The sequence below is a fragment of the Ursus americanus genome, chromosome 16 (assembly GCF_024610735.1).
Source record: "Ursus americanus isolate L20-20 chromosome 16, mUrsAme1.1.p, whole genome shotgun sequence".
Taxonomy (NCBI): Eukaryota; Metazoa; Chordata; class Mammalia; order Carnivora; family Ursidae; genus Ursus; species Ursus americanus.
Window position 1 is genome coordinate 56,625,982 of NC_142142.1, and position 13,532 is coordinate 56,639,513.

The window sequence follows — 13,532 nt, forward strand, 5'->3', positions numbered from 1 at the left end:
TGAAAATGCCAGGAATATCCAGTGAGTGCAAAAAAATAATGTAAATATGCTTGGGGAGATTAAAAAAATATTTTTATGCACCAGCTACTTGTTCTTCTCTAGAATAAATATTGCAGGTTTTCTTGATTTTTTTGGAATAAAACAGCTTTTAGGATTCATACTTTAAATCAACCATAAGAGGTCCCTTCAAATGGCCACTTCATAAAATGATTTTGTTAGCCCACCCTAGGTATGAAAGGAATGAAGTGAACAGACTCAAGGTTAATTGCTATTTAAGTGTTCCTTACCGAGAGACAGATATATTTGCAAAGCTATAATCCTAGACCAGTTGCTTCCCTGAATCAACCAGTTAACATTTACTATTCTAGGAAATCAGATCAATTTTACCATTAACCTAAAAATGGTACAATCAGCACACACACACAAAAACTCTACTAGTATTACCAAACAAAATTAACACATTCTTAAACTAATTAGGAATTACTTTTTGGCTCATTTGTGGTTTGGGATTATCTACATTTTAGATCTATTAGTTGATAATGTAAAATTTACTTTGCTTAAAGAACTTTTTTTTTAATTGTATTTTGTTTAATTTTCAAAGGAGCATCTATGATTTTTTTTCATCCACGATTCTATGATTCTTACAGGGCATACATACCATTCTGTCTAAAAAACTAAAAACTCAATTCAAAGCATGGTAGAAGTTTCTGTCCACAGCCTACTACCTCAGAGTGTGAGTTCATAGCACAGTAGAATAAAATCAGGACATAAATTACAAACAGATATGTTGGTCTATAACACAAAAATAAAACTTATATTCATTGATTTGCTCATTCCTGAAGTAATTTGACATATATATGTCCAATTTGACATATATATATGTCTATATATATATATATATATATATATATATATATATCCAAAAAGAAGAAGAAGAAGAAGAAGACGACGACTAAAGAGAGAAGAAAGGACAAGTAAGGAACTATCTGAACAGGCAGAGAAATCAGTTTATAGACTTGTTTTGTTTTGTTTCGTTTTCCTCAGGAAAAATTTGTTTCCAGCCTATGGAATTAAGTAGAACAATAGTATTGAGTTATATTGTGAGAATCTCACTGCTTTCTTCCCTTTTCCAATTTCTTTGGCTTCTGAAGCACATCTAGAACCATAAGCTCTGTAGTCACCAAGCTCGGTTCTGATCTTGAATAAAAATTGCCAAGGGCATGTTTACTAGATCATAAAATCTGGTTAAGTGAGTCTTAGGAATTAAGACTTCTCTGTATAGCATGCTTTCCAAGAAAAAGTGAAGAGGGGGTGACAATAGATAGAATCAGATGAAATTAGTAATTAAACCTACACACAAACACACACACAAACACACGCACATAATACTAAAGGTTGGCACCCTGGAAAGCCCATGATTGGTGGAATTATATAGGCTGAATTGAATTCCAGTCCCATAATGTCTTTGGGGAAATTATTTCACCTTTTAATACTTAAATTGTTTTTCTTTTTTTAATCTGAGGGGGGAAAAACATCCACAGAATTATTATGAAAATTCAATGAGAGAATTAATAGAAAGGCAACTGAAGTCATATTACTGGGATTAGATTCCTGGCTCACACAATCCTGGCAAGCGATTTAACGTTACAGAACCTCGGACTTCTCTTTTTTAAAAACCGGAATCATAATAATGTCTCTCTCATAGGTTTATTGTTAAGACTAAATGAGATAATGTGTAAGGACCTAGTCCAGTGCCTTTATAGCAGTGTGTCAGTTTGGCTGGGTATAAATTTGGCTACTTTTCCTCTCAAAACTTTGTAGATATTAGTGTGTTTTCTTCTAGCTGTGTAGAAGCCTGAATGCAGCCTCAACCCTTTTCCCCTTGTAGGTAATTTGCTTTTTTTTTTTTTAAGGTTTTTTTCTTTAGAGTAATTTTAGGTTACAGTAAAATTGAGAGGAAGGTACAGAGATTTTTCATATACTCTCTGCCCCCCAAAATACATAGGCTCCCCCAGTATCAACATCACTCATAAATAGTACATTTTTTATTTTTTAACCAAAGATGAATCTATATTGACACATTATAATCACACAAGTCCGAAGTTTGCCTAAAGGTTCATTCTTGATGTTGTACATTCAATGGGTTTGGGCAAATGAATAATGACAAATATCCATCTTTGTAATATCATACAGGGTGTTTTCACTCCCCAAAAAATCCTCTATGCTCTGCCTGTTCATCTCCTCTCCCCCACCCCCACTGGCAATCACTAATCTTTTTATTGTGTCCATAGTTCTGTATTTTCTAGAATATCATATAGTTGGAGCATACTGTATGCAGCTTTCTCAGATTGGCTTTCACTTAGTAATATGCACTTAAGTTCCTTCCTGTCTTTTCATGCCTGAGAGCTCGTTACTTTTTAGTGCTAAATAATATTCCATTATCTGCTTGTACCACAGTTTATCTACCCATTCAAGATGCAGGACATCTTGGTTGCTTTCAAGGTTTGGCAATTATGGATAAAGCTTCTGTAAATGTCAGCATGCAAGTTTTTATGTGGACATATGCTTTCAACTCCTTTAAGTAAATACTGAGGAGCACAATTACTAGATCCAATGGTAAGTATATTTAATTTTGTAAGAAAACGCCAGACTGTCTTCCAAAGTGGTTATGCCATTTTGCATTCCCACTCAGCAATGAATGAGAGTTCCTGTTGTTCCATATCCTTGTCAGCAATTGGCGTTGTCACTATTCCAAATTTTGGCCATTCTAATAGGTGTGTTGTAGCATCTCATTGTTTTAATTTACATTTCTCTGATGACATATGATGTGAAGCATCTTTTCTTATGCTTATTGTCCATCTGTATATCTTCTTTGGTAAGTGTCTTTAAGGTCCATTTTTTAATCAGTTTGTTTTCTTATTGTTGAGTTTTAAGAGTTCTTTGTATATTTTGGATAACAGCCTTCTAGCAGATGTGTCTTTCACAAAAATTTTCTCCCAGTCTGTGTACTCTCCTCTCATTCTCTTGATATTGTTTTTTGCAGACCCCGGGTTTTAAATTTATCAATTTTTTTAATGGATCATGTCCTTGGTGTTGTATCTAAAAAAGCATCACCATACCCAGTCATCCAGATTTTCTCTTATATCATCTTCTCAGAGTTTCATAGTTTTGAATTCCACATTTAGGTCTATAATCCATTTTGGGTTAATTTTTGTGAAGGATGTAAAGTCTGTGCCTAGATTTTTTTTTTTTTTTTTTGGTGGGGATTGGTGGGTAGACGGGATATGAATGTCCAGTTGTTCTAACACCATTTGCTGAAGAAACTATCTTTGCTCCAGTATATTGCTTTTGCACTTTGATCAAAGATCACTTGACTATATTCATGAGGGTCTATTCCCGGGTTCTGTATTCTGTTCCATTAATCTATTTGTCTATTTTTTCACCAGTATCACCCTGTCTTGATTGCTGAATCTTTACAGTAAGTCTTGAAATCAGGTAGTATCAGTTCTCCAACTTTATTCTTCACCTGCAATATTGTGTTGGGTATTCTAGATCTTTTGCTTCTCTGTATAAACTTTAGAATAAGTTTATCAATATTTATAAAATAAGTTGCTGGGATTTTGATTGGGATCGTACCGAATCTATAGATCAAGTTGGGGATAGTTGACACCCTGACAATACTAAGTCTTCCTATCAATTAACATGGAATATCACTTCATTTATTTAGTTCCCCTTTAATATCATTTATCAAAATTTTACAGTTTTCCTCATGTGGATCTTGTATATATTTTGATATACTTACACTTAAGTATTTCATTTTTTTGGATGGTAATGGAAATGTTATTGTGTTTCTAGTTTCAAATTTCACATGTTCATTGTTGGCACATAGGAAAGCAACTGACTTTTATATATTAACTTTGTATTCTATATCCTTGCTATAATCACTCATTGGGCCCAGGAGTTATTTGACGGATTTTTTTCAATGTTCTACATAGATGACTATGCCATTTGGAAAAAAAATAATAATAATAAGGAGGAGGAGGATGGGGAGGGGGAGGAGGAGAAGAAGAGAAAGAAAGAAAGAAAGAAAGAAAGAAAGAAAGAAAGAAAGAAAGAAAGAAAGAAAGAAAAAAAGAGTTTTAGTCTTCCTTCCAATTTGTATACTGTTTATTTTCTTTTCTTGCCTTATTGCATTAGCGAAGACTTCCAGTATGATGTTGAAAAGGAGTGGCGAGAGGGAACATCCTTGTCTTTACCTGATCTTAGTGGGAGCTTTGAGTTTCTCACCATTTCTCACATGTTATCTGTATATGTGTGTGGGTATGCATATATATCCATATCTATATATCTGAGATATACATAAGCATACATAACTGAATATATCACTACTATTGTTTTTAACAAACTGTTATCTGTTAGATCAGTTAAGAATAAGAAAAAAGTTTTGTTTTCTCTTCACTTGTTCTCTTTGATGCTTTTCCTTTTTTTATGTAGCTCTGAGTTTTTGACTTGTGTTATATTCCTTCTCTCTAAAGAATGTCTCTTAACATTTCTTGCAAGGCAGGTCTATTGGCAAGAAATTCCCTCAATTTTTGTTTGTATAAGTTTTTACTTCTCCTTCACTTTTTAATAATAATTTTTCAGGGTGCAGAATTCTAGGTTGTTTTTTGTTTGTTTGTTTGTTGTTTTTCTCTCAATACCTTAAATATTTCACTCCACTGTCTTCTTATTAGCATGGTTTCTGAGAAGTCACACGTGATTAGCTTTGCTCCTCTTTAGGTAAGGTGTCTTTTACCTCTGGCTTCTTTTACTATTTTTTCTTCATCTTTGATTTTCTGTAATTTGAAAATGATACACTTAGGTGTAGTTTGTTGGTATTTATCTTAGTTGGTGTTCTTGAGCTTCCTCTATCTGTTTTATGTATGATATTAATTTGGGGAAATTCTCAGTCATTATTGTTTTAAAATATTTCTTCTGTTCCTTTCTCTTTTTCTTCTCCTTCCCACTGGGTATTACAATGGGTATTCTCATTATATGTATGTTACACCATTTTTAGTTGTCCCATAGTCCTTAGAAACTACATTCTGTTTCAGACTTTGTTCTCTTTCCTTTTTGGTTTTCAGGTATTCTGTTGATATATCCTCTAGCTCAGAGATTCTTTCTCCAGCCATGTCTAATCTACTAATGAGCCCATCAAAGACACCCTTCATTTCTGTTACATTTTTTTTTTATCTCTAGCATTTCTTTTTGGTTCTTTCTTAGAATTTCCATCTTTCTGCTTACATTGCACATCTATTCTTGCATGCTGTCTTCTTTATTTAGTAGAGCCCTTAGTATATTACTCATAGCTGTTTTAAATTCCCGGTCTAAAAATTGCAATGTCCCTGCCATGTCTGGATCTGATACATACTCTGTCTCTTCAAATTGTGGGGGTTTTCGTTTTGTTTTGTTTCCTTTTTGTTATGCCTTATAACTCTATCTTGATAGCTAGACATGCTGTACTGGGTAAAAGGAACTGCAGTAAATAGGCCTTTAATAATGTGCTGGTGAGGTGTTGGAGAGGGAAAACATTCTATAGTCCAATGATTAGGTCTGTGTTTTAGTGAGCCTATGCTTCTGGACTATGAACTTCACAAGTGTTTCTGCCCTCTTAGGTGGGACAGGATGGCTAAGGAGGCCTGGAATGAGGTATCCTTTCCCCAGGTCACTTAGGTTCTGATAATACACTAGGTTTGGCTCTGGTTAACTAGTTTTCCCTGAAAGGCAGGTGTTACTAAGAAAAATGCTCTGATGTATTTCAAAATGGTTCCTTTTGGGGATGCCCGGGTGGTTCAGTCGATTAAGCATTTGCCTTCAGCTCAGGTCATGATCCCAGGATCCTGGGATTGAGTCCCAAGTCGGGCTTTTTGCTCAGCAAGGAAATGCTTCTCCCTCTGCCTGCTATTCTCCCAGCTTGTGCACTCATGCTCCCTCTCTGACAAATAAATAAATAAAATCTTTAAAAAAAAAAATGGTTCCTTTTCCCCCCTCTCTCAGTTGGGAGACCCAAGGAATTTTTCTCTGATACTTAGCATCCTGGAAATCTTACAATCTTGTGGGACCCTCCACCCCACCCCACCCCACCATGTCTAGGTCTCCCTGGAGATTTTAACTTTCTGAGTTGTCTACACTGAGCATCTAGCTATTCATCAATTACAATCAGGTTTTTCTACCCTGGCATGTCAGCAGCTTCTGCTTTTGAGTGTCTGCATCAGTAATCTCTGGCTCCCTGTATTTTCCTGTCTCTCCAACCTTGTGTACAGCACTTTCCCCTGTGTGTTCCCCTCCTATAGATCCAAGAAGAGTGGTTAATTTTTCAGTCTGTTCAGCTTTTTACTTGTTTTTAAGCTCTAGTGGTGACTTCCAACCTCCCTATAAGTGGAGCCAGAAATTAGACAAGTTGGTTTTCACGCCTGAATAAGCGAAGAAATCTTTCTTCATCCTGTCATCCATTCAACAAATGCTTACTGGGTACCTCTAACTTGCTCAATAGCATTCCAGGCACTAAGAATATCACGGTGAACAAAACAAACTCCTGCCTTCATGGAACTTGCATTATAGTGGAACCTTGAAGTTTAACAGTTTAATAAGGATATATCCTAGTGCTAAGTATTCTGTTTTTAATTTACCAAGAACACAGGATGTACTTTTGATCTTAAAGTTAAGTTTTTGCATCTAGTTTACTTATTTGTTCTGTAATGGCATTGATTTGGGTCCTTGTTTTATTTTAAGCTTGCAACTTCTCTTTTTGTCTGTCATTTCATTTTTGAGCTCTTATTCATTGAACACTGGTTCTCATTAAGTTCTACAGAATGCAGCATTTATAAATTATTTTCTGTTCCTTTAGTTTATATTTTCATTTAGGTTGGACTCTGTCTTTTGCATGCAATGCATGATCTCATGTTGTGCTATAGTATTTCTGCATCACTGCCACATCATTTTGTTTCATCTTGCTCATTCTCTGCTATCTCTTTTGAGGTTTTATTATATATTCTATACTAGGACTCTCTGCTTCTCTCTGCTTATAGTTGGGGTGGAGGATGGTACACCATTCAACGAAGGAATACCTTCAAGTTTTAGAATATTTCTTGAATTTAGCTCTGAAGTCCTCCCTTCCATGAGCGAGAGGTAGCTACATTGTTCATTTTTCATTATCACCAGTTTCTTTCTAGCAGCAGTTCCTACTAATCATTGATCAGGAGGAAAAGAGAAAAATAAGAATACTTACTCACTGAGTTTCTTTCTGGATTTAGTGATATTAGCAAGAATCATATTTAGCCAATTCAGAAGCTTGCCCTCTAGGATTTGGAGTGAGGTAAGGAACATAGCATAACTACTCTTCTTTACTACCCTCTGAAATCTTTTTTACTCCCTCAATAACCACGTTTTGGAATGTTTTACTTAGATTAATGCTTTTTAACCTTGGACACAGGCATGGAGGTTTAAAAAAAATGCTACATTTAGGCTGCACTCCAGACCAATTTAATTAGAATTTCTGGAGAAGGGGCGCCTGGGTGGCTCAGTCGTTAAGCGTCTGCCTTCGGCTCAGGGCATGATCCCAGCGTTCTGGGATCGAGCCCCACATCAGGCTCCTCCGCTGGGAGCCTGCTTCTTCCTCTCCCACTCCCCCTGCTTGTGTTCCCTCTCTCGCTGGCTGTCTCTCTCTGTCAAATAAATAAATAAATCTTTAAAAAAAAAAAAAAAAAGAATTTCTGGAGAAGAAGCCCAAATATTATTTTTAAAAGTTCCCAAGGTGGCTTCAATGCTTGAGACCTAATCTTGAGAACTGCAGGCTTAGGCATGTCCCTTTCCTTCTTTGTGGCAGTGATTTTTAAAAACTATTTTTGCTCATTTTACAGATATGCACTTCCAGAGAAATTTTATGGTATGGTAAAATTTTCATCTGACATCTTCCTAATCACTTCTTAACAGAAAATTGAGAAGGTCTCAATAACTATCTGCTAGTTGCTTACGTGTCTTTTTCATATGTATGATACAGTCCTCTGAAATCCACTTCTGCCTTTCCCTCACTCAACACACACTATCTTTCATAGGAAAAAAAAAAAAACTTCCCATTTCATTCATGTAACAATCCTCATTTTGAATAAAAATAAAGTACAGGTTCTATAGTTATATCCAGTATTAGGAAAATCATAAATTCACTTATTCAACATTTGTGAGATCAAAAGTCAATTCTCCTCTTCAACACCTTGTGTGTGTCTGTCTGCACATACAAGTCTGTCTGTCTGTCCGCACATACAAGTGTATGTTGGAAAAAGAGAACTGACAGGGTCTTAAGAGATGCATAAACATGTGGGTAAGAAGGAGTATCCAGTGAAGGTGGCTTATAGAATTCAGAGAAATAGAGAAACTAGAATATAAGCTTTTGAAGATTAGAAATAGAAAGCATGTCTAAATTGTTCATTTTGTATCTTCCATGGTTAGCACAACTGAGTAGTGGATAAATATTTGTAAAATTAATGAATGAATACAAGACGAGTGTCATGGCTGCCAAGAGAAGAGTGGCAGACATATGTTACAAAGTGTCATCTTTGATTATAGAAGCTATTGCATTTGCTCACTGGGAAATCATGAAAGGGATCTCCTATTTGCAAAGAGGGAAGACAATGAAAAAACAGAGGCAGTTTATATGGATTCCTTTCTCCAAAAGTCGGCAATGAGAGAAAAAAGAAAGTGGGGGGGGGCAGTAGTGATAATTCAAGAAGGAAGCATGATGGGAGAAGGTTTTATTTTAATATTGTAAGGATGTGAGCACATTGTCTGCCCAGAGAAAGAAACAATAGAGAGGAAGTGACTAAAGGGGAACATGTTCCATTCTCCTGTCTCCACTGCATTAAAATCCATTGCATACCCGGCAATGTATTAACATGTTAAACATATAGAGGCAGAAAAAGATCAAGCAGAGATTAAGCAGGGTTTGGTTGTTTTTTTTTTTTAACTACAGAATTTATCAAAGATTTATTATACCACATTTTATAGTGTACATTATCACATCAGTGGCATTTCCCATGGAACCATGATTATGGAACCCCTCTTTTTAAAAGAAAAAAAAAGTATCCTAATGGACTAGTGTTGAATATAACATGCTTTGGAAAATATGTTTTAAAGTAAAGATTCTTTCAGAAATTCTTTATCTAACTTCTTTTCAGTTGACATAAGCACTATTTAAAAAAAAAAAAAACCTTTTTTTGGTTATGTTGTTTTATTTTTTAATTCAAGTGTAGTCTCTCATGGTTCATTCCCCCTTCTGTTTACCCCTTCATTCTTCCCTTCCTTCTCCTACCAATCTCCCTGCTATTTCTTATGTTCCATAAATGAGTGAAACCATATAATAATTGTCTTTCTCTGCTTGACTTATTTCACTTAGCATAATCTTCTTCAGTCCCGTCCATGTTGCTGCAAATGCTGGGTAATCGTTCTTTCTGATGGCTGAGTAATATTCCATTGTATATATGGACCACATCTTAATCCAGTCATCTGTTGAAGGGCAGCTCAGCTCCTTCCACAATTTAGCTATTGTGGACAATGCTGCTATGAACATTGGGGTGCATATGGCCCTTCTCTTCACTACGTCTGTATCTTTGGGGTAAATACCCAGTAGTGCAATTGCTGGATCATAGGGTAGCTCTATTTTTAACTTTTTAAGGGACCTCCACAGTGTTTTCCAAAGTGGCTGTACCAACTTGCATTCCCACCAACAGTGTAAGAGGGATCCCCTTCCTCCACGTCCTCTCCAACATTTGTTGTTTCCTGCTTTGTCAATTTTTGCCATTCTAACTGGCATAAGGTGATAGCTCAATGTGGTTTTGATTTGAATTTCCCTGATGGCTAATGATTTTGAACATTTTTTCATGTGCCTGTTAGCCATTTGTATGTCTTCAATGGAAAAGTGTCTGTTCATATCTTCTGCCCATTTTTTGATTTGATTATTTGTTTCTCGCGTACTGAGTTTGAGAAGTTCTTTGTAAATCTTGGATACCAGTCTTTTATCTGTAGTGTCTTTTGCAAATATCTTCTCGCATTCTGTGGGCTGCCTCTTAGTTTTTTTTTACTGTTTCCTTGGCTGTGCAGAAGCTTTTTATCTTGATGAAGTCCCACAAGTTCATTTTTTCTTTTGTTTCTCTTGCCTTTGGAGATGTGTCATGAAAAAAGTTGCTGTGGCCGATGTCAAAGAGGTTAAACAAACTGAGGGCTTCAGAGGGGAGGGGGGTAGGGGATTGGGATAGGCCGGTGATAGGTATTTAGAAAGGCACATATTGCATGGAGCACTGGGTGTTATACGCAAATAATGAATCATGGAACACTACATCAAAAACTAAGGATGTACTGTATGGTGACTAACATAACATAATAAAAAATTATTATTAAAAAAATAAAAAATAAAAAAGTTATGAAAGATAAGAATACTGAATGACACAGAAAAAAATAATTCAAGTGTAGTTAACATACACTGGTATATTAGTTTCAGGTATACAACCTAATGATTCAATAATTCTATACATTACTCAGTGCTCATCACGATAAGTGTACTCTCAATCCCCGTCACTCATTTCACCCATCCCCCCACCCACCACCCCTCTGGCAGCCACCAGTTTTTTCTCTATATTTAAGAGTCTGGGGGTTCTTGTCTCTTTTTTTCTTCGTCATTTGCTTTGTTTCTTAAATTCCACATATGAGTGAAATCATATGGTATTTGTCTTTATCTGACTTATTTTGCTTAGCATTATATTCTCTAGATCTACCCATTTTGCTGCAGAAGTCAAGACTTCATTCTTTTTATGGTTGAGTAATATTCCATTGCATATATATTCCACCTCTTCTTTATCCATTCATCTATTGATGGACACTTGAGTTATTTCCCTAATTTGGCTATTAAAAATAATGCTACAATAAACATATTTTTGTTTTATTACCATACCATCTTCTGTTATTTCCCATTGCAAATATGCAACAATTGATTTTTATTTATAATTTAAATAGGATTTAAGGGAAAGGATATAAGTTTCATACTTTTGAGAATCAGAACTGGACTGGAATGCTGTTGCACTACTTACTAGCTGAGCAATCTTGCACAACTTACTGAACCTACTCATGTACTGAGCTCCCTAATCTCTACTATATCAGCACAGACAATAATCAGCTGTGCAGCAGATATAGCCATGTAATAGGAGTCTAGTTAAAAGGGCTAATTTCCACAAATGCCTAGGGAGGATTATAACATAAACATGTAGACAGAGCTAAAAACATGCAGGCAATTGAAATGCCCAGGAAAAACAAAGAGAAAAAAAAGAAACCTAAAGTGCTTTGTGGGGAGAGGTATCACAGATTGTGCTTACCCTTGAAGAAAGGGCAAGAACATAAGGCATGTGATAGACAACAAATGATAATCACTTAATTAATTTAATCTGGCTCACAGAGCAACCTAAACTTTGATGAAAAATAGACATTTCTCCTTTTCACTGTTTCTTATTAAAATATCAAGTTGCTTTGCAAAATATACTTTAAAAATAATTAAGCTGTGGGGGAATGGGATAGACCGGTGATGGGTAGTAAGGAGGGCATGTATTGCATGGTGCACTGGGTGTTATACGCAACTAATGAGTCATCGAACTTTATATCGGAAACCGGGGATGTACTGTATGGTGACTAACATAATATAATAAAAAATCATTTAAAAAATAATAATAATAATTAAGCTAAGCCTCTGACCAGCAAGCAAGTTTACCATGGACTAAGTGGAAGCGTTTAGGGGCATATCTAGTTTTATCTCACATGAAATGAATGGAACACAATTTAGGATGCGCTTCAATCATAAGGAACAAAAATAAGACCATACCATCAGGTGTAGTGGTTAAGCGTGTGAGTTTTGGGTGTCCTGACTGTGATTCTGGCTCTTCAACTCATAGCCATATGATCTTTGCTAAGTACTTTAATATCTCTGAGCTCTTCACTTGTAGAGTGGGAATAAAAATACAAAACATTAGGGTTGTTTCAAAGCTTATGATACTGTGTAAAGTGCTTAGCTTAGAGGTGACTACCTCCATATCCTTCAAAGTTAACTCTCAATAAGTGATAGCTGTTATTAATATTGTAATACTGTGACATCATAAACATATGACCTTTGAACTCAATCAGATCTAGGTTCAAATCCTGGTTCCACCACTTTTTGATTAATGATCTCAGAAAGTTGCTTAACTTCCCTGAGCCTCATCTTCTTACTCATTTATTTATTTTTAAACTTTCTTTTTAACTTTATATGGGTTTTTTTGTTCTGTTTTGTTTTGCATTTTTTTGGGGGGGGAGGGCAGAGAGAGAATCTTAAACAGGCTCCACATCCAGCGCAGAGCCCAATGCGGGGCTCGATCTCACAACCCTGAGATCAAGACCTGAGTCAAAATCAAGAGTCAGATGCTTAACCAACTGAGCCACCCAGGCGCCTTTCATTTTCATATTTAAAATGAGTATAATAATACCAATGTCTTTGGTGATGCTAAAGGTTAAATGAGATAATGCATGTAATGTATATCTAACACATGGCAGGCACTCAACAGATGACAGTCATTTTTACCACTTTCCCCAAAGAATAATGTCTAATTTTTTTAACCATAGAATCCAAGGTCCTTCATAATCTGGCCAAGCTCTTTTTCCAGCCTCAGCTCTTAACATCCTCCTTCTATATTCCCCCTTCTTCCTTTCTTCTTCTTCTGCTTTTCTTAACTCCTCTGTCTCCTACTTCATAAACTTTCACTCTCAGAACTGGGATTCTGTTCTTTAAGGAAATAGCCCCTTTTGAGATTCTAACCAAGAGATGAGAAAGAAAGCTCCCACATCTGATCTTGATACTTAACTCAGTCAAAACTTCTCTTATATCAACGCTCATAGTCACCTTGGGGAGGGCTTGATCTCTTACAACAATAAGACACTGTCAACTTTTTCTCTTCCTGAAAAATTCTATTAATTTAAAACACGCATGCACACACACACACACACACACACACACACACACACACTTGGTATTTGACATTCTTCTCTGGCCTCATTAGCTCTCTTGCCAGTATTTCATCTTCCACTACCTTACCTGTTACTAGTTCCCCAGCACTAGAGACAGTGATGATTATGACAACCATGAGCATTAAATGTAATAACACAGCTACAACTCAGTTTTAGCTGATGTTGCCTTGGAGAAATTTAGTCCAGATTTCCATGTGAAATATCTTGATTTTTAAGATTGGCAACAAGTTTGAAAAAGAAAAAAGCATGTATATTGTAGAACACCCCTGAATTCACTCTGTGGCCCATCAGTTCACAATCTCTGCTATAGAATATTCAGATGGCACTGCCAATGATTCTTGTGTGCACCTTGGGGCTTACAGGGATGACACTTGTGGACTCGACTATATTCCAAGCACCTGGCACAGTGTCTGGCACATAGCAGACATACAATAAATACACATTGGATGAATGAGTTGTGC